Genomic DNA, 21869 nt, shown 5'->3' with positions numbered 1-21869 from the left:
CAATTAATATGGCATCTAGTATAGAATATTAAAAATAATTTTTACGTTACCACCACTCTGTTTTTCAACATCCAGCATATAATAGTAATAGACTAATAGCACAAATACACTAATTTGCGGATCACATACGTTAATGTATCTTTTTTTATATATATAATTCCATCTCAATTTAATTAAATTAAAATAAAATTAATTACATGTATAAACTATCTTAATATTAATAATATAATTAAAATTAATTGTGGAGGTGATGAATTGAAGATAGGTTAAAGAATCCGATAGGTTTGGCTGGCCGAACTCGAGGAGTTGGTACGATTCAAATAATTTTAATTATTTGAATTTCAAACTCAAAATTTTAAAAATAAATTTTAATCAATGTTTTCTTTTTTGCCTAAACTGACTCCCCTCTTTTTGTAATGGTGGTTTCCAAATTTGGCCGACACTTGACAAGAAAGGGATAGAGATAAAACTAAAAGATAAGATTAAAATCAATGCAATTAATCGATTAAAATTGAAAAAGGATGAATGCTTTTTTTGTCCACTTTCCTAAAGTTACAAAACCATCCACCATTGGCATATAAAATAATTCTATATATTAAATTAAAAAAAAAATCCCCGCCTCGGAAAAGTTTGATAAACATTTAAAATAGTCGATTTATATTGTAGAATCCAGGAGTTGAACGAACCTAAAAATGAAAATTAAGTGCGTTTTCTCTAAAAGGGTTGAAAGTTGTGGGCATAAATTATGGTTGATCCTAAATTTTTTAAAAGAAACAAGACAAGACAACAGAAGTGAAATAAAAATCGAATCTCTCACTCCAATCAACAACACAAACACATAGATCAAACATCCAATTCTCCAAAAACCACAAGAACAAAAAACATACACAAATTTAATCAAGATATGACCCTTGCTATAACAACCAAGAATTTAGGGCTCTCTAATCGGCTACTCACGGGTACTTGATCTGAGAGTTTTGGATACCTGATCACGAAAACCCAAGCCTGAACCTGATAATTCGAACACAGTCTACTTAAACCTGAACCCGGATATTTTCGTGTCAGATCGAGCTATCCCGAAAATTTCGAGCACCACCCAAACAGATTAATCCAAACAAAATCTACCTAATGACCCGAAGCCCAAACATTTAGAACTAGGAATTGGCACGTCAAATTACTTCTTTTCATTTTCTTTTTCTTCGATCTATTGTTGATTTGGGTGAGAATTGAGTTCATTTATTTGGGATTGTGGTCATCTTAAGTCTAAACAAATAAATATACTCGAATCACTTTATAAATATATGAGCAACTACCAAATACTAGTACTAGTTTTCTGACATTGAAATTCAACAAAAATCGGTATTACTATTAATAAGAAAAAGCAAAGATTGAATATATAAACGAATAATGATTTCCTAAGCACCATTAGCAATTCATATATGCCAATATAAATTAGGCCTAACAATTAGTGGCCAAATGAAGGCATGGAAAATGAGACCCTTCCAGAAAGTGCTCTTGTTGCCTCGTTATTCTGATGATTCACCTCACCCAATAATGTCCACCACCTCTCTTTTCTCAATTATTCAATTCTCTCTAATGAAACTCCCCAAACAACTAGTAATGTAGCTTCTCCAACTCTTGCACAAATCACTCCAAAATCAAGAAGCGTCCCTCCTTACGCGATCCTCTGCGGCGTAGTTTATGTTATTGTTATTGCCCCTCCCGTAGTTACTAAATCCGTCCCTCCTTACGCGATCCTCCATGGTGTAGTTTTTGTTATGGCAGTGTTGCGGTTCGCCGAATCGGGGAAACAGAGGAGGTTGGCCTTTGAGCAGAACTCGGGGAGATGCAACGAAAGCGGGCTCTGATCGGCGACCTTAAAAAGTGATCTAAAGTGAGCGCATTGTTGTTTTAGTCATACAAAGGAGAGTGAGAATGTTGGTGGTGGCTTGATTCCGGTTGGAGGCAACACCTTTTTATAGAGATATTCATCTCTTCTATAAAAAGGTGTTGCCTCCAACCGGAATCAAGCCACCAACAACATTCTCACTCTCCTTTATATGACTAAAACAACAATGCGATCACATTTTAAGTTTGCCGATGAGAGCTCGCTTTCGTCGCATCTCCCCGAGTTCTGCTCAAAGGCCAACTTCCTCTGTTTTCTCGATTTGGCGCACCGCAGCACTGCCAATAACAAAAACTGCGCCACGGATGATCGCGTAAGGAGGGACGGTTTTAGAAACTTAGGAAAGGCAATAACAATAACAAAAAACAACGCGCGAAGAAGATAATAACAACATCAGCGGCGTCGTCGATGTCGTGTGAGAGATTGGCACACATGTAAAAGAATTTTAAGAAGAATGAGATATATATAGAGGTGATTGAGAATTGAGAAGTCACTTTAGTTGAAACATGCGCAAGGAGTGGGAGGTGTATTTCATTTCGACTAATTTCGGTCATTTCAGAAAAGGGTTTCACACTTTAGGTGTAGCTTTATGTTAGGTAGGGGAGCTATATAATGTGTCAAACTATTTGTTTATTATTTTCCATATGTTTATATACCAAAAAGTAGTTTTATTTATTGAGAGTTGCTCAGTGTTACTTTGTTTTATAATTTTCATTTCATTAATTTTTTTTTTATCATGTTTAGTATTTGCTGTTAACATTTTTTATCCTCTTTTTTAAGATAGATGTAGGATTTTATTTATTATTATTGTATTTAAAATTAATGTCATTAAATATTCTAATATACAATACTTTGTTTTCTATAATAATACTATTAAATGTATCATACTATAATATATATTGATAAAACATTTAATTAAATTTTATTATTTACTATTCCCTCCGTCCCACATAATTTTACCCAGTTTTCCATTTTAGTCCGTCCCACATAATTTTACCCATTTCACTTTTACCATTTTTGGTACTGGACCACATATTTCACTAACTCATTCCTACTCACATGTTATTATAAAATCAATACTTTAAAAGTAGGACCCACATCCAACCAACTTTTCCAACTCACTTTCTATCACATTTCTTAAAACCCGTGCCAAGTCAAACTGTGTAAAATTATGTGAGACGGAGGGAGTACTAAATAAATAAATATATATATATATATATATATATATATATATATATAGGGTTTTAATCTATCAAAAGAAAGCCTTAAGTACCAAAATACAGCCCAAAAAACGGTCGTCAGATCTGTAAATGAATGACCACGATCTGTTTTATATCTTGTAAAATTTGTGTCATAGTAAGATCAATTTGCGTCATGTGAAGGGTATTTTTGACAAATCAAATTGGTGGAACCGTCATTGCCGTTTCATATGGGCGGATTTAATGGGATAACTAACTACATACTCTACAACTTCGTTACCTATGCCATTTATTAAGTGAGAGAGAATAAAATTTTAGTCATTTATTCCCCAAATCAAGCAGAATTTGATCCAATCTCCCCAAATCCACCACTCCAGCAAAACACAAATCGGCGTCCAAAAATCCTATCTAGTCTACCTCGCTACTCAAATCAACAACAATCCTCTCGCCGACAATGGTGAACATTCGTTTAGCTGGAACATCGAAGTATGAAGGAAAATGTTAATTAGTGTTTCTAATTCGTTTGACTTCCAGAATGTGCAATTGAAACTAACGTAAATTTATCTTGTTTTGGTATGTTGTTAACTAGTATATAAAAGGGTTGTTGTGAAGAAGAAGCTACCGCACCAACCACAATAAAAAAAAGTATTTTGTTTAAAATATCTGTTCATTTTATTCGAGATTATAGTCTAATTTTCGTTTGACACACCTTTCCTATTGATGTTTGCCTTCCAAAATAGCAGATCCAACAATTGAGAGGAGTTCGAATGAAACGGGAGAGGGCATGACAGTCGACAAGGTTAAACAAGCTCTTTCATTTTGGATCATCCAATATTAACATGACGGAAAACTACACTTACAATGACCTAGACATGCCCTATGTATGATTTTGTATTAATGTCAAATTTTGTGTACATCAAATCCTACTTTGAAATTGCGCAAACAATGTTTTGGGTGTAGTGCAAATATTGAATAGTACATCAATCGTTTGACTAAAAATCAAATCGTTAAGGGTATTGCAATCCCCTTGATTTGTATGGTCGATATACCAAACCATGACATAATGTTTACACTGTGTCATACTAAGTGTATATTTGGGTCATTTCAATATATTGTTATCTACATATGGACTTAAATTGAATTCCGTACAACGGAATACATCCAGGTTTTAGATACGTCATACTGAATGGAACATTGAGTCATTTTAACAATAACAACAAAATAACTATAGCATTTCATCTTATGGGTAATTTGTGTCATAATAATCCAATTTTTGAGTCATTATATAATACTACGGAGTACCCGAATGCATCATACAAATCTGATCGAAATGTCCGTATCAAACAAATTGAAGTAAATGTTCATATCAAACACAATGCAAGAAAAATGGCGTCCAAAATGAAAATTAAACTGATGTTAGTTCAAAAAGAGAATACATAGTGTCAAACTTCAGAATTTCTTCTAGACCGTCGTTGCTCTTTCTCTTTGAATTTGTTGCAATTCCTTGAATCGTGGTGACGCCACTCCTGGCATTTCTTGCATTGACGCAAACGCTTGCTCTTAAGCTTCAAAGCCTTCTCCACTCCTAAATTACAACGCTCCTAAAAACTGACGATGAAGTAAATACAAAATATTCCACCTATTGGATTTAGTATGATCATAGATCATAACAAAGGCACAACGAAGCATAATAGAAAAGATGACATAATAAACTCATACAAAATAAGTGATAATGATAATAGGTAATACTAAATGCAAATATATGTCATACAAAAACATGTCATTATAACACCATAAATAAGTCATAATTACAACATCCCTAAAACTGTCGATGAAGAAAGACAAAATATTCCAACAACAATTCATTATACTGAAAAATTGATGATTGATAACGAATTATACAAATGCTATAAATTATGACTACAGTTGACAAACCACGTAGATCATACTTAGGCATAACTGAAGCATATCATACAACACGTCATATAAAAGATAAAAATGAGTGATACAAGATAAATGACACAAACCCAAAAAATAACAATACAAATGGGTCATACAAAAGGAGTAATTGTAGCATGCCAAACTAATAAAAGTACCACCAATTCTGTGATTTTATAAACATACAGTTTCCATAAAACGAAATGAAAACATGATGGCAAATGACAAAGAACATTGGTGTGACTAAATTCACAACCAATCTGATCAGATGGATCGAAGACTGAAGAAAAAAAAAATTATCAACAAAACCTGTATTCTCTACAACGTCATCGAAGGATGGTTGATTGTCTCCAAACGAATTAGGGCATATTACGGTTTCCATGTATGGAGATAGGCTGCATAAAATCTACGGAAAAAAAGACGACAATTGTAAGTTATGAAATCGTCATACATAATCCATCAAAATTAAGAAATTGAATTATAGATTTCAAAATTACAACCGACTAACGAAATTAATTAGGAGATGAGATAATTTTAAAAATAGAAATTACCGGTGACAGATACGGCGATGGATGAAGAAGATGGAAAAAACCACAAAAGTTGAAGATGATGAATGTTAACTACAAAATCACGCAATGATTTGTTAATAGAAAGAGAAACGTGCATGATTATAGGAATTGCAACAACAAACGGATGAACATGATTGACATTATTAACCTTTCAGGATTTTAAATGAATAATATAAAATTAATTGAGAAATTATAGGAGCCATCAGATCTTCTAATCTCAAGATTAAAATGTCTAATCCTATGGTCTAAAATCGGCCTGTATTTCTTGATTTAATGGGATTCTTGTTTTGATCAAAATCATATATATATATATATATATATATATATATATATAGGGTCTTGTTAGGTTGAGATTATTTAGCTAAATTGAGAAATGAGATGCAATATGGGCCACTAATCCATAAGATTAAGAAAATGTCAACAAATATCAAATTATGTCAACAAGGGGGTATAATTGTAATTTTATTAATAAAAAATCTGAAAACATAAAAACGTGTTTCAATCCAATTTGAAAAAGCTCTCTAAAACTCTGCTGAAATCTTCAAACCTTCATGCAATTCGAACCCCTTCAAAATCTGCAAAAACTCGGTAATCTTCACAATTCAAACCGTAAACATTCATACAGAGTTTTCTAGAATGACGATAGAAGAGCAAAATCGAAAAGAATCAGTTGAAACATCGATTGAAGTTGAATCGGCTGAAGCAGCGGTCGAAGAGAATCGGCATTCGAAATCGGCGACGGTTGAAGCGACTTCTTCAGGTTAAGAAATTGATTCAAATTTTAAGTATATTACTTCGATTTTGGTGTATTAAAACACATCTGGATTTCGATTTTTATGAATTCGATTCCTGCTGAATTTTTTTGTTGATTAACGATGGTAGAATCGGAAGAGATGGAAACGAACAATGCTGCTTGAAAAAACGGAAGAGATCAAGCATTACTTTCCAGTTAAGGATTTTTTAAAATTTTGAAGATTATTGACATTTTATATACTAGCTATTGACATAGCTATAATATTATACTGTTAACAGTAGTGTATGCTTGTTTGAATAGGCGTTGACATAATTATATTAACATAATGTATGCTTGTTTGAATGACTGTTAGGATGACTGTAGAAAACATACAATTTTATGGTTGTAGTAGTATGTCAACAACTATTGACATAGTGTATGCTTGTTTGAATGGCTGTTAGGATGGCTGTAGAAAACATATGTATAGTTGTAGTAGTATGTCAATAGCTATTGACATATTGTAAGCTTGTTTAAATAGTTGTTGACATAGTCATACTTATGTAATCAGAGTATGCTTGCCATAAACTTTATAAGATAATCGACAGGGTATGTCAACATTATAAACTTTAACTATTGACATAATAATAATGATAATAATAAGATAATTGTGGTTGCTATATATAGGATATACGTGTTAATTGACAGAGTATAATTCATAAATGAACTTCTGTTAGTTGTGCTTGCCATATCTATTGACATAGCTATAATAATATACTGTTGACATAGTCTTATTTTTGTAAACAGAGTATGCTTGCCATAAACTTTATAAGATAATCGAGAGGTTATGTCAACATTATAAACTATAACTATTGACATAATAGTAATAAGATAATTGTTCTTACTATATATGGGAAATACCAGTTAATGACAGAGCATACTTAATGCCTAAAATTCTGTTAATTGTGCTTGGTATATCTACTGAAATAATTTTAGTAATATACATGCACTTGATGTCAACAGAGTACACTTGTTAGTATCATGATACTTTGTATAATTGATATAGATTTATTATGTTTGATTTTAAACCAGAAACCAGAAAAACATACAAGCGAAAAAGGAGTACCTCAATATCTCAGGATGAGCCGATGAGTTAATTACTATTAAGAAAAATCAAAAGAAAAGTGTAAAGGATGGAAAACAGATTGTTATTGCCGAGAATCTATCTCAAAGGCTTCTAGTGAAAAGGAAGCCGATGTATTTTGTTAATGCAATAAGCAGACTGAATGAGTAACAGATGCGTGAATCATAAGGATGTTGAAGATGTTATGTTAGAAGATCTTCAAGGAGGAAGACAGTTCAAGAGGATGTTCTTGGTCTTACTAGAATCAACATTGATTGAGCAATCAACATGTGGAATGGTAAAATCTAAGATTGGGGAGATAATTGATGATCTGGATAACGTGAGGAATGTCAATTGGTGTTCATATATAATATCAGTGCTCAAATTTGCAAAACAAAATTGGGATGGAAAAGTGACCATCTTCTGTAGCTCTGCTACTTAGACAGAGTTACACAAGACAAGCGTCCTGTTCCTCGGACATTTCCATTAATGAAAGGATGGAAAAGTGACCATCTTCAGGCTAGGCTAAAGAAGATAGAGAAATCAGTGCAGGAGTTTTTGGTTTAGGAAATATAAAGAAAAGATATATTCGTAATGAGGAGCAGCAGCAAGGGATTGAAGAACTTCAATGTAACAAATCGGCAGGAAAATTGGGATGCTTCGACAGCAAAGAGAAATTTTATTTCTCAGATAGATAATGAGGTTGAAAGAAGACCAGATTTCAACTAGAGAAAAATTGATTTGGTAATAAGATCAAAAAATGATATCTATGTTAGAATATGAACAAGTATTCTATGGATATAATTGTATATTTCATGTCATATAGATCTTCTTCCCAGTTTGTGCAGATAACCATTACTACCTTGTAGTATATTGGATGAAGAAAAACATCATTGACATCATAGATAATATAAAGCCACTTAAAGATACAGATCCGTTGAAAAATTATGACATTGATATTGGCTTACTGGTATGCTTTTATCTATATTATAGACATATTCTCTACATTGTGTTGAAATGCTTTGTACGTGTAGTTTAATTTAGTTATTTATATATTTTGCAGAAAGATATGTTCAAAGCATACTTCATAGAGAAGAAATTGCTAGATCTTTCAGAAAATATAAACAAGTCTTCATTCAATTTTCTGAATTTAGAATGGGCAACAACCACAAACATAAAGGACTGCGGTGTCTATTTGATGAGGCACATGGAGACCTATGTTGGGAAAAAAGGGCAGTGATTGGGATATCGGTTTCTTTGCGCGTAGTCTGAAGATTATCCAAATACTCAGGGGAAGATATTTCTGCACGATGATTGCATCAATTTACAATAACCAGAGATCGCCAATGTTACAACTAGCTCATGATTGGATGGAAGCAAACATGGACAAATTGTATAAGCTAAACAACAAATACAAGAAGTTGTTTAGTTGTAGAAAGAGGAAGTGAACAAAAACAGATTTTAATGTTTGATGTTAACTCATCTTTTGGATTGGTTTTAAAATGATTATTATGCATTCTGACTTTTGAAATTTGCAGTTATAACAAATGTTAATAAGTTCAACAAATTGTATTGAAATGTAAACAACTTGATTGAAATATCAGCAACCTATAACAAAATGTCAACAGCTTGTGTAAAGTGTCAACAACTTGGAAAACAAATATTATGTCAACAACTTAAAATTGACATAATTATATTAGTTGTTGACATGACTAGTACATGTAGTTGACATGACTTACAATTGTTGTCAACATGTTTTCTATGTATTGTTCACATGGTTTGTACGTGTAGGTGACATGGCTTGAAATATAGTTGACATGACTGGTATGTGCGGTTGACACAATGTGCACCATAGTTGACATAATTATATTAGTTGTTGAGATGGCCAGTATATATAGTTGACACAATATGTACCGTAGTTGACATGACTGGTATGTGCGGTTGACACGATGTGCACCATAGTTGACATAATTATATTAGTTGTTGACATGGCCAGTATATATAGTTGACACGATATGTACCGTAGTTGACATGACTGGTATGTGCCGTTGACACGATGCGCACCATAGTTGACATAATTATATTAGTTGTTGACATGGCCAGTATATATAGTTGACACGATATATACCGTAGTTGACATGACTGGTATGTGCCGTTGACACGATGTGCACCATAATTGACATAATTATATTAGTTGTTGACATGGCCTAGTTGACATGATTTTTAATTGTTGACATGTGCACCTTAAAAACATGATGGAGCACGAAAGCAAAGGCAGAGTCCAAGTTGTACTAAAAAGTCAACTACTTATAACCAAATGTCAACACCTTGTATAAAGGTGTACAACTCAGAAAACAAAACTTAAAATTAAAAAAACAGAATCATAAAATAGCTGTCAACAGAGAGTAAAATCAGATATCAACAACTAACAAGAAAATGTCAATAATTTGTAGTCTATGTCAACAACTAAAAAACAATCATATCTCCTTTCTGCCACAGCTTCTAGCATTATGATCAGTACTTTTATGACACTTTCCACAACGCCTATGAGGTTTATTTGCTTTTTCAATTGCTTTCTCTATGCTTGACTTAATCCTGCTTTCCTTGTCACTTGCACCACCTTTTGTACTAACCACATCTGGAGCATGTGCAGTTATTTCTTCAGGTACAGCAATACCATATATGTTCATGATTGAATCATTTTTATCAATAGACGACGATCTAGCACAGTCATCTTTAAAGATTTGAGGACCAATACCCGCAAGCAAATTATCCAAAGCAATCAAATGATCTTTATTCCTAAAAGCACGCTGATATAGACCAAAGTAACGACCATGACACCTGTTAGCAATCTGTAGTTTGTCATCTTTGTTAGAACCTGCACACATATAAAATGTCAACAGCCTATATAAGATGTCAACAACCTATATAAGATATGTCAACAGCTTAAATAACACATGCTAAAACTTAAACTGAAATATCTATAGAAAATAGTTTGAATACCTCTGTCAGACGCACTATCATCACTCGTGAGACCATGAACTGCCTTTAGTAATTCACTTTTAAGCCAACGGTTACCAACATATTTCTCTGGAATATTGTTGACATCTTTGTTTCTGAGGATGAAGAAAAGGTGGCTGCATAGATAACCACACCTTAAAAATAGTTTACACTCACATTCATATGACTCAGTCTCTATCTCATGTGTAACTGTAAAGGTATTCTTTCTAGCATCAGAAACTTTGAAGACCTCGATATTCTCCAATGTGGACATGCTAATCATCCGACAACTCTTATCAGCCTCAGCAATAAATTCTTGTATCACTCTAAACATCCTGTTTTCAGATTCTAAAAAAGATGTTGTTCTCATTAAAGAACCCATAGGAACATCTCTAAAGAAGGCTGGGATCCACATATGTTTAATAGCAAACCTATCCTTAAACCATTTATGATCTTCTACACCATATTTTTCAACAATACTAGTCCATAATATATCATACTGTATGAAATCCTTGTCTATTGCAAACAACATACTGAAAAATAATAACACCACCACTAGACCTATTTTCAAATCTTCGACAATCAAAACAACACTCCTGAGCATACTTTTCATAAAAGGAAATTCCTTCCTCAAGGGAAGAAATTTTTTTACCTTCATAAGGCCTCAACTCAGGCTTGCAAATTGGAATAACAGACCCTACAACATAGAATATTTACCAAGGAACATAAATCATGTCAACAGATTTTCAAGTCATGTCAACAGAGCATAAATCAACAACATAACACCTTTAGTTATCTCTGAAGAGGTGGCTGAACTCTTGTAAAATTCTTAGACAATTGTTATAAGATATGTAAGCCAAAATATCTGAACATGCTTCAAATTACCAGGATCAGAATGTCCAGTTTAATTAGAATACATCAATTCAAACACACGATGTCAACAGAATATTTAACAAGTAACATAAATCATGTCAACAGAGCATAAATCACCAACATAACACAACAAAATAATGTTAAAAAACAGAATGTCCATAAAGAGCATAACAACAACACAGAACATTTACCAAGTAACATAAATCATGTCAACAGATTTTCAAGTCATGTCAACAAAGCATAAATCACCAACATAACACAAAAAATCATGTTAATGAAAATCAAACCAAACTACCTCCACCATTCGTAAATCATGTCATCAGATTTTCAAGTCACGTCAACGCAAATCAAGAGACTTACGTAAATTACCCCTATAGTTATCTCTAAATAGGTGGCTGCACTCTTGTAAAATTCTTAGACAATTGTTATAAGTTATGTAAGCCAATATATCAGAACATGCTTCAAATTACCAAGATCAAAATTTCCAGTTTAATTAGAATACACCAATTCAAACAGACGATGTCAACAGAATAATTAACAAGTACACATAAATCATGTCAACAGAGCATAAATCACAAACATAACACAACAAAATAATGTTAATGAAACAGAATGTCCACAAAGAGCATAACAACAACATAGAATATTTACCAAGTAACATAAATCATGTCAACAGATTTTCAAATCATGTCAACAGAGCATAAATCACAAACATAACACAACAAAATAATGTTAATGAAACAGAATGTCCACAAAGAGCATAACAACAACACAGAATATTTACCAAGTAACATAAATCATGTCAACAGATTTTCAAGTCATGTCAACAAAGCATAAATCAACAATATAACACAACAAAATAAAGTTAATGAAATAGAATGCCAACAAAGAGCTCATAACCCATACATCTCCCTTGAATGCTCATAACTGATTAAGAAAAAGGGTTTAACAGTGTGCACCTAAAATATCCATACATTCCAAACTCAACCATGTTTCTCAACCTTCTCAGGCTTTATGGTCTTTTGCTTAGCCAATAACTAACCAATTTTTTTATGTCAAGTTAAGGACTCTCATCATGGTTATATCATATGGACTTTTACATTCAAGAAAATCCAACCAAAGATTGATCTACTTAGACTAACGTTTATTTCCTCGGTAAAAAATTAATGAGCTGATTTCTCAAGTAGCTTCAATTAAAGCAGAAAATTACCCCTATAGTTATCTCTAAAGAGATGGTTGCACTCTTGTAAAATTCTTACACAATTGTTATAAGTTATGTAAGCCAAAATATCAGAACATGCTTCAAATTACCAGGATCAAAATGTCCAGTTTAATTAGAATACACCAATTCAAACACATAATGAATATTTAACATAAATCATGTCAACAGAGCATAAATCAACAACATAACACAACAAAATAATGTTAATAAAACAGAAAATCAACAAAGAGCATAGCAACAACACATAATATTTATCAAGCAACATAAGTCATGTCAACAGAGAATAAATCACCAACAAAACACAAAAAAATCATGTTAATGAAAATCAAACCAAACTACCTCCACCATTCGTCGACGTAGACTCGGAATAAGATGAAGAATCCATCAAATAACACTTAGCTGCTGATTACGAACTGAAATCGAACCTAAAGATGAGAAAAAAAAACTAATTAGGAACAAATTCGACTGGGCATCAACAAATAAAGGATAAAAACAGAATCAAAGTCGGTAAAATCGACGAAAAATGTCAAAATCAACAAAGAAATCCGTCGAACAGGTCGTCTGTTTTTCGAAAATTGAATCGGAAATCAGGCATCGTTGAAATCGTTGAAACCGTCTGGGTCTAATTTTGCAAATCAATTGAATCATAAATCGTTAAAATAGATTTAATGAGAGATATGATTCAATCGTTGAAATCTCAGCAGAATTGCCGATCAAAGATGAAAGATGAAGAAGAACCCTAAATTATAACGCGAAAAGACAGTTTTACCCTTTCATATTAAATTAATCTAATAATATTTATTGTGTGGCAAAATCTGGACCACTCATTTAATAAAAATGAGTGGCTGATATTGCATCTCATTTCTCAATTAGCCTAAATAATCTCAATTGATCATGATCCTATATATATATATATATATAGGGATGTACTAATATGCTAACTAATTTTAAAGTGCTAACGTACATCCAATCACGTGCTGCCACGTGGCACGAAAAATGTAATATTATATATAGAAAAATGCAATATGAATTTCGACAGATTGCATTTTTGTTATATGAAGATTGCATTTTTTATTGTTGAGTTTTGCATTTTTGATATTGACTGTTTAATTTGCATTTTATATCTATACGGATTGCATTTATATATGTGAAAATGCAAAACTTAACAATAAAAAATGCAATTTATGTGAAATGCAAAACTTAACAATAAAAAATGCAATTTTCCTATAACTAAAATGCAATCTGCGAAAATGCATGAACAACTTCACAAATGTGTATTGCATTTTTATATATACAATATTGCATTTTTCGTGCCACATGGCAGCACGTGGTTGGATGTACGTTAGCACTCTAATTAAGGATGCGCCCTAGTGCTCCCCTATATATATATATATATATATATATATATATATATATATATATATATATCTAGGTTTGTGTTAAAAGGACAACACCTCTTAAAGTGACATCGTGACACCACATATTCAGCAATATTATAAACGCTACACAACAATCTATAGATTGTTGTATAGCGTGTTGGATATTGTTGGCCGAGAAAAAATTGTTGTATAAAAAGTTGTATATTGCTGACCGAGATTTTTATACTTGAGCATTTTTTTTATTGCTACATGACAGCTTATTATTCGTCCACGTGTACAAATGATTGGCTAAGAATGATGGTATTGTGTTGTTTTAAGAAGTGTTGTCATTTTAACGCACCCCTATATATCTATATATATAAACAATATTTCGGTCCAACCAATGGTTCGACCAATGAACCGGTTGAATCAGTGAACCAGTAATGACGCGGGTTCGCTTGCTGATCCGGTTTTTAAAACATTGATAATAGGGGACCAGTAACATGATTTTCAAGATGCAGATGTTGGTAGATTAATTACAATTCCAATTTAAAAAAATAGTAAATTTCTAATTATATTTTATTTCTTGCAATACGAAAATTGCATAGTTATAGTGATTTAATAACTTAGAGAATACTAAGTAGATATGGATTAATTCATGAAAGGTGTTGTTAGTAAAATAGACACATTTCAGAATAATATTTATAGTCTTCAGAGTAATTATAATGTGACAAATCAAAATTTCCAAACAAGAAAATAAAGTTTGTTTGCTTTTTTTATGGGCCACCAAAATTAAATAAAAAAAAGACAAGGTGAATGTATACTAGTGTCTATATTAATTCAAGGATGGAGTTATTTTCATTTTAGGCATGTTTTTAATAACTTTTTTTAAAAATAATTTACAAAAAATTGTTGGCTTATCATAGTATTTTTCAAAAACTGAATTATAAATCATGAAGTTAGTGATTCCCTAATCATTATTGCCAGTGGCGGAACCAGAAATTGAAATGAGCCGGGCTAATTTATTTTAAATAATAGTACTAGTATTATTTAATAAAATATTTATTTTTATATACTCCGTAGAATATGTTTATACTCCATTTGTCCCTAAAAATAGAAATTCGTTCATTTTTGGTTCGTTCCCAAAAAGTAGAAACCCTTAACTTTAGGAAATTTCTCTCTCTATAGAGATGAGACTCATTTTCCACCAACACATTTTTCTTTCTATCTCTCACGTATTTTATCAATTTAACATTAAAACTTGTCCGTTTCAAAAGATATTATTTTTAGGGGACGGATGGAATAATATTAATGAGAAAACCGGATAACAACTATACTATACTCCAATAAACAAAAATTCAATAATTCTTCATTCTCAAGTTCATAAATCATAAATTAAAAACTAAGTTCCTAACTATTCAATTCTAAAATAATAAATTAAATTATAATTCACATATCACCATCATAATGAATAAGTACTCCAATATTATTTTAGATTGAATAAATAAATAAACAAATCACCAGTATAATTAATAAATAATTTTAGATCGAATAAATAAAACCCCTCTAATAAATAATTTTAGATTGAATAAATAAAGCCCCCTTAAATAATTGATCATAAAGTTAATTAAAAAATAAGCAAATGTGTAAGTTTATTTTAATAAAATTTGAGTTTGTAATATGATACTATATGAACTTATTATAAACGAATTGGTCAAATAGATCCAGTAGCCTCAATATAGCCTCTGTAATAGACTTTCTTCACACTTCCCCAAAATCTCAGGCCCCCTTCTTCTTCATCTTTATATTTCCGTCGACAAACTCACAATACTTGAGAGGGTGTCCATGCCTGAGCTGGTTCTGCCAGTGATTGTTGCCATCTCCCCCTCGGCCCGATGTTCCTTGAATACTGATTTCTCCACATCTAGGTCTCGCTGCCATCTCCTCATCAGCACTCACACCGACGTCCAATCGACTCTTTCTTGCTAGTTCTCTGTTGGCTCGTCCGCAGCTTTGACAATAATTTGTTTTTTTATGGTGTTTTAGATTAAAGGCATTGTGTAAGTCGTCCATGTCATCTCATTAAAACACATTTCTCATAATTAATCTAAATCATAAAAATTTCGCACGCCAACTTGGCATCACATTTGCCATGATATAATTGAGAAATTGTTATACTTTATCGAATATCCAACGAATAAGAAGACCACATGCATGAACTATGTAGAAAACAAATTATTCATATTGAACTATAATTGCGGTGCAACTTGTAAGTAGATAACAACACAATTGCAATTTATTAAAAATCACATGCTCTTCACAAACATGAAAACACAAAATCTTCAATTCTTACAACGACTTATATCCCAAGTCACATGATACTTTATCCAAGAAAAAAAATACAATTGATTCTTAATAATTTCAGAAAGCAGGAAAGCAAGAGAAGTGGGGTTGTGGGGGTAAGAAATTGAAGATTCCCTGATTAATTATGTGATAAACCCCCCCCGACTTGGAGACCTAATTTTTCCTTCTAGTCGCTATAAACATCATGCTCCACTCCCTTTGATCTGCAAATTTTTTTAAGAAGAAGACGTGAAATGATGTTCTTTTAGATTTAAAAAAAACTTTCATTTTGTAGAATTTACCAAATTACCTATTAAACATTTCTCTTTTATTCGTCCGTTCACTTCAGACAACAAACCATTTTTATCGAATGGATCCTCTTATCCCAAAGTTATGTATAAGGCTTGCCACTGATGAACTAATGCAGACGCTAAAAAATGTTACGATTAACAATGATACATAACTTAGGATTCGCCTCACCAATATATGAAAAATCATTAATGCGCCTTTTCAAAAAATGTAGAAATGCTACGGTCTTTAAATATCTTGGCTCTATATATATTGGTGGTGTTATCAATCATATTAAAGTTTTTTTTAATGAAAGAGTTATAAACATTGTAACTTGATTGAACAAGTAAAATATGATAGATTTTTGGCCTTTGTACTTGTAAAGATGAGCACACAAGCTTTTGTATTCATTAAAAGGATATGTGGCCACTTTTTCTTCATTACCATTTAATTAATCTCTCTAGCTTACCTTATGTAACAAATATATACATACAGGAAAAATAAATTTACATATGATTTTTATTTTTAAGTTTTTTTGGCGTTTTAATATGCCATGATTTTTCACTTAATTTGTTTTTTTTTTTTTTTTTTGATAGGTCTGCCTACTAGCAAGATATACAATGTTGGATGCGAGAACCGATTCAGTGATGCTTCCTTTGGTAGCTAGAGCCTAGAAATAAATACAGAGAAAATGAAATGCCAGCAAGATTGGGCCCCACTTGATTTCTACTCCCTCTGTCCCATTAGAAATGAAACGTTTTCCTTTTTAGGTTGTCCCAATAAAAATGAAACGTTTCCTAAAATGGAAACAACACTCTCTCTACTTTTTCTTCTCTCTTACTTTATTCTCTCTTTATTAACTCACAAAACACTATTGCATAAAATCTTGTGCCGGAAATCAAATGTTGCATATTTATTGGGACGGAGGGAGTATCTGAATTTCTTTTTTTAATTAAATATTTTGGGATTCATTTTTCTTTGGGATTGTGTGTAATTTTAAATTGAAATATTGATCTCAAATAGTATGTTTAATAATTGGGCGTTGTAGTCAAATTTTAGGCAATCCCGATGTGAATTTGAATTACTATTTGTTTTTCTTTTTCGTCCTATAAGTCCCATAATAGATGTCACACTTTCTTTTTTAATTTATTCTATAAAAGTTCCTTTTTAATTTATTCCATAAAAGATGTTACATTTCTTTTTTTGAAAAAAATCTCTCTCACATTAGTATAAATATATTATTTTTCTCTCTTCGCTCAACACACAAACAATATCTCCTAAAATTTCGTGTCATTTTCCAAGTGTGTCATTTATTATGGGACGAATGGAGTACAATTTTACGAGTTATCTTATGGATTTGAAATTTTTAATTAAAATTGTAAGAAAATTACAACAAAAACTTTACTAAATCAACTACTAGTGATTCAAGCTTATATATAAACAAATAAGTACTGAGAAGATTTTGCCATTAATATATTTTATAAAGCTAATAACGAATACAACAATCATAAGGCTGATTCATGTTATTTTCTTCTAGTGATCATATATATAGGCAAACGAGGGCAAACGAGGGGGATTTGAAAGCTTTCACCATTATTAACCTAATACTAACGAATATGGCAATCGTAAGATTAACGAACTAAGACGACAATAAATTAAAATCCAGCACATATAGAATAATACTCCCTCCGTCCCATTAAATATGCAACATTTGGGAATCGACACAGGTTTTTATGTAGTGTTGTTTTGTGAGTTAATGAAAAGAGACTAAAGTAAGAGAGATGAAAATGTAGAGGTAGAGATGTTTCATTTTAGGAAACGTTTCATTTTTAATGAGGCAAACTAAAAAGAAAAACGTTTCATTTCCAATGGAACAAATGGAGTATTTGATAATAAAAAATAATTTATAGTATAAAATAATGAATCAAACTTGGGATTTTGGTAGCTTGAATTATTTAGAAAGTCGCATCATGTACGTAACAATGAAGATTAAAAATCAATATTTGCAATGGGAAATAATTGACAATTTTCGACCGTATTATCCCAAAATACAACATGAATACACCCAAAATACAACATGAAAACATGAAAACGCACAAAATTAATAGATTAGTAGTATAAAATTTTAATATATTTGTATCCTTCTAGGATAGTGTTAGTGATCTTATTAGGTTTACATGACAAGCACATAATAATTTCACTTGAATTGAGTATAGCAAACCCGCTAATAATTAAAAATAGAATAAATATAATAATTATATTTATTTTATTAATTTATTAGAGTTAGGGTTACGTTTTTATTTTCTCATTTCCGTGCAAATGCCTTGATTCCGTACCTTGGCGGCCAAGGCCACCAACACCTTGCCACCGTGTCATATTATCTGCGTTCCTTGCCTTAACAGTTCCACCAGCACCACGCCACTAAGTCATATTTACTAGCAATATGTACGAGTTATTTTTGTATCTTTATCGTGTATTTGTTGTGTCTCATCGAGTTTAAGTTAATATTACGTGTCGGTGTCAAACATAAATAGAATCGTGCAGCTAAGAGAATTTGATGTGATCTCGAGTACGCGTCAACGAGAACATGCGAACAATAGAGGAAAGTGTCGAGTAGGGTGTTTTAGAATGTATTGTGCTCGCTCGAGGACGAATCAAAGCCCAAAGGATCGAGAAAAGAGGAAGAAGATGGCTGAAAATCTGCAAAACAATTTTCAGGCATTTCATCGAACACATGGAGGACAGTTTGGTTTTGACAGCCCAAATGCTTCGTATGGGCTCGGTTATGCAACGAAGGCTTATGGGGCCAAGCATGGGCCTCCAACAAGCGTACACCTGGGCTGGGGTCGCGTGAAACAAAGGTGAAGAGAGAGAATCCGAGATTGAGATGAAGGCTTGAAGATAGAGTTGCTTTGATTTGTTTTTATTTCTTTTAAGTTTAGATTCCTATTTATCTTTTGTGAAAGCTAAATCCCTTAGGGATTATAGCTGGATTAGGGCGTCTAGTTGGTTAAGATTTAGTTAGTTTCATTATTTTTCAATATCTTTTAGGATTAGGATTAGATTGTTTCGTCACTTTTACACCTATAAATAGGTGGAGTCTTTGCATTGTTTTTCGGAGAGTTTTGAGTAATAAAATTTCGTGTGTTTAGAGTAAATCGATTCTGCATCTTCCTTGATTGAATTCTCATAGCAAAGTGTTCGTTTTCGATCGAGATTATCGACTTATCGTTCAACATACAAATTGATAACTAACAAATTAATGGGTGAATCATGAATCGTGTCATATTCCCTATTATATATACTATAGCCTATCTATAGGAAAAACAAAATAACGAATTTATTAATTAACTATAGTCCATAGCCCCAATTTGAAGCGATTATTTTCTTGGATAAATTATCGGCTATTTAAGTCATACTTTGGTTCATTTTTATCAATTCCATAACACCATAACATTTAAATAGTACAGATTTAATCGCAATTTTATTAAAATTCGCAATTTTTCACGGAATTAATTTTTGATGAAATAGGTGGTGACGTGGAAGTTGAAATTTTAATTCATGATGACGATTGTGCATGTGTTACTATTTCTCAATAGCTAGAGATTAATTTGATGTAAATAGTCACGTGTAATTTAAGGGCTATGGATTATAGTGTTAATTAGCAAATTTACATTAATTTCTTATTAATCCTTAGATGAAGTGCTATAATAAGTATGATAAAGGGTATGAATAAAATCACCCTAAATTAATGCGCAAATGATAAAACGTTAGACAATCAATCATAATTTTTAAATAACAAACGGACTTTACCTTTTTAACTATTTTAATTTTCGTCATATCCCTATTAGATTTTGAACAGTTCTATTTTAGATCAATCATTACCAAAATCCCGAATTTAAACGAAATATATTATTGTTGGCGAACCTAAAAATTGGTAGTAAAAATCATAAACTGATGTTAAAACCAAATTCCTGAATTTCTCTTAGACATTACTATAATAAAATTGAATTGAGTAGTACAAAGCCCAAAACTATCATCCCCAATAATATTTTTTCAATAATAAAAAAATAAAATAATACCAAAATTTTATGTTTGATTGAGAAATCTCATGGAACAAATAAGTCAGTATTTCGAAGCCTCCATTTAAAATAATAGTATGAAATTAATGTGGGATTTTGTCCATTTAAATAACTAATCATAAATTAATATGGCAAAATTTTTTTTTAGAGAATTGATCATAAAATCGGTGAAATATTGCGTTTTCCGGTGGCAAATGGAATATTCCGGCGAGACTTACCGGCGATGAGGGCAACGAGGAGGTCGGCGAAGGCTCCGATGATGAATTTGTGGGTCGGTTTGGGGTTGAGGGAGAGGTAGCTGCCGCCGGAGAAAACTCAATTACGCCCGAACCCGAACCCAAATTCGAACACGGATGAATACTTGGCGTAAATGGGTTTTCTCTGGCGGCTGCTACCTGTCACAGCATAAGAATACATTGTGTGATAAAATGGTTGAACCAGTGGAGAAAAGGATAAATATAAGAGAGATTACATTGCATGCGAGGAGCAAGAAGATGATGAGAGGCAGAGCGGGGGCGGAGCTCATTGTCGTTGTCGTTTTAGTGAGTGAGGTGGTCGCCTGATTCCAACCGTTGAAGGCACCACCCTTTTTATAGAGTTACAGAAAGAAGAGAAAGCAATCACTTATCACATAGGTAATTAGGTAATTGTCCCTCTTTCAAAACATGTTAGGTAGCGATGGAGGTAATTAGGTAATTGTCACTCTTCACCTCTTCAACAATCACATGCTTTCAAAACATGTTAGGCAGCGACGGAGGTAATTGGGTAATTGTCACTCTTCACCTGTGGTTGCAATCACATGCTTTCAAAACATGTTAGGTAGCGACGGAGGTAATTAGGTAATTGTCACTTTTCACCTCTTCAACAATCACATGCTTTCAAAACATGTTAGGCAACGACGGATGTAATTAGGTAATTGTCACTCTTCACCCGTGATTGCAATCACATGCTTTCAAAACATGTTAGGCAGCGACGGAAATAATCAGGTAATTCTCGCTCTTTCAAAACATGTTAGGCAGCGACGAAGGTAATTAGGTAATTGTCACCTCTTTCAAAACATTGGTGACAATCAATTACCGTCACGTGTTTCATTTGTGAAAAGTCATTTTAGGTATTGGCACCTTTGAAGCTTAAATTTCACACAAAACAATTTCCACCTCTTGAATTTGGCTAGGTCGAAAATCCTCCTAAATTGCTCAAATTAATCGGTCAAAACACTTCAATTTGTGGAGAATTAG

The 21869-nt window shown here is 32.4% G+C and overlaps 2 long non-coding RNA genes across 3 annotated transcripts; both read right to left on the bottom strand.

Moving 5' to 3' along the window:
- Positions 1-4366: 4366 nt before the first annotated feature.
- On the bottom strand, positions 4367-5710 carry LOC125200263 (uncharacterized). Of its 2 annotated transcripts, none has more exons than XR_016136188.1 (3): positions 5595-5710; positions 5353-5449; positions 4367-4713 (listed from the first exon to the last, which is right to left on the bottom strand). It is a non-coding gene; the product is annotated as an uncharacterized LOC125200263 (long non-coding RNA). The 2 variants fall into 2 exon arrangements; XR_007172706.2 differs by having other exon boundaries at positions 4367-4706.
- A 12239-nt stretch (positions 5711-17949) lies between these two features.
- Positions 17950-21186, bottom strand: LOC148933706 (uncharacterized). Its single transcript, XR_016134355.1, has 2 exons — positions 21104-21186; positions 17950-21026 (listed from the first exon to the last, which is right to left on the bottom strand). It is a non-coding gene; the product is annotated as an uncharacterized LOC148933706 (long non-coding RNA).
- Between the last annotated feature and the right edge of the window lie 683 nt (positions 21187-21869).

The sequence above is a fragment of the Salvia hispanica genome, chromosome 1 (genome assembly GCF_029641045.1).
Source record: "Salvia hispanica isolate PSC_SH4W2 chromosome 1, Shi_PSC_v1, whole genome shotgun sequence".
NCBI lineage: Eukaryota > Viridiplantae > Streptophyta > Magnoliopsida > Lamiales > Lamiaceae > Salvia > Salvia hispanica.
This window is presented reverse-complemented; position numbering and strand designations above follow the sequence as displayed.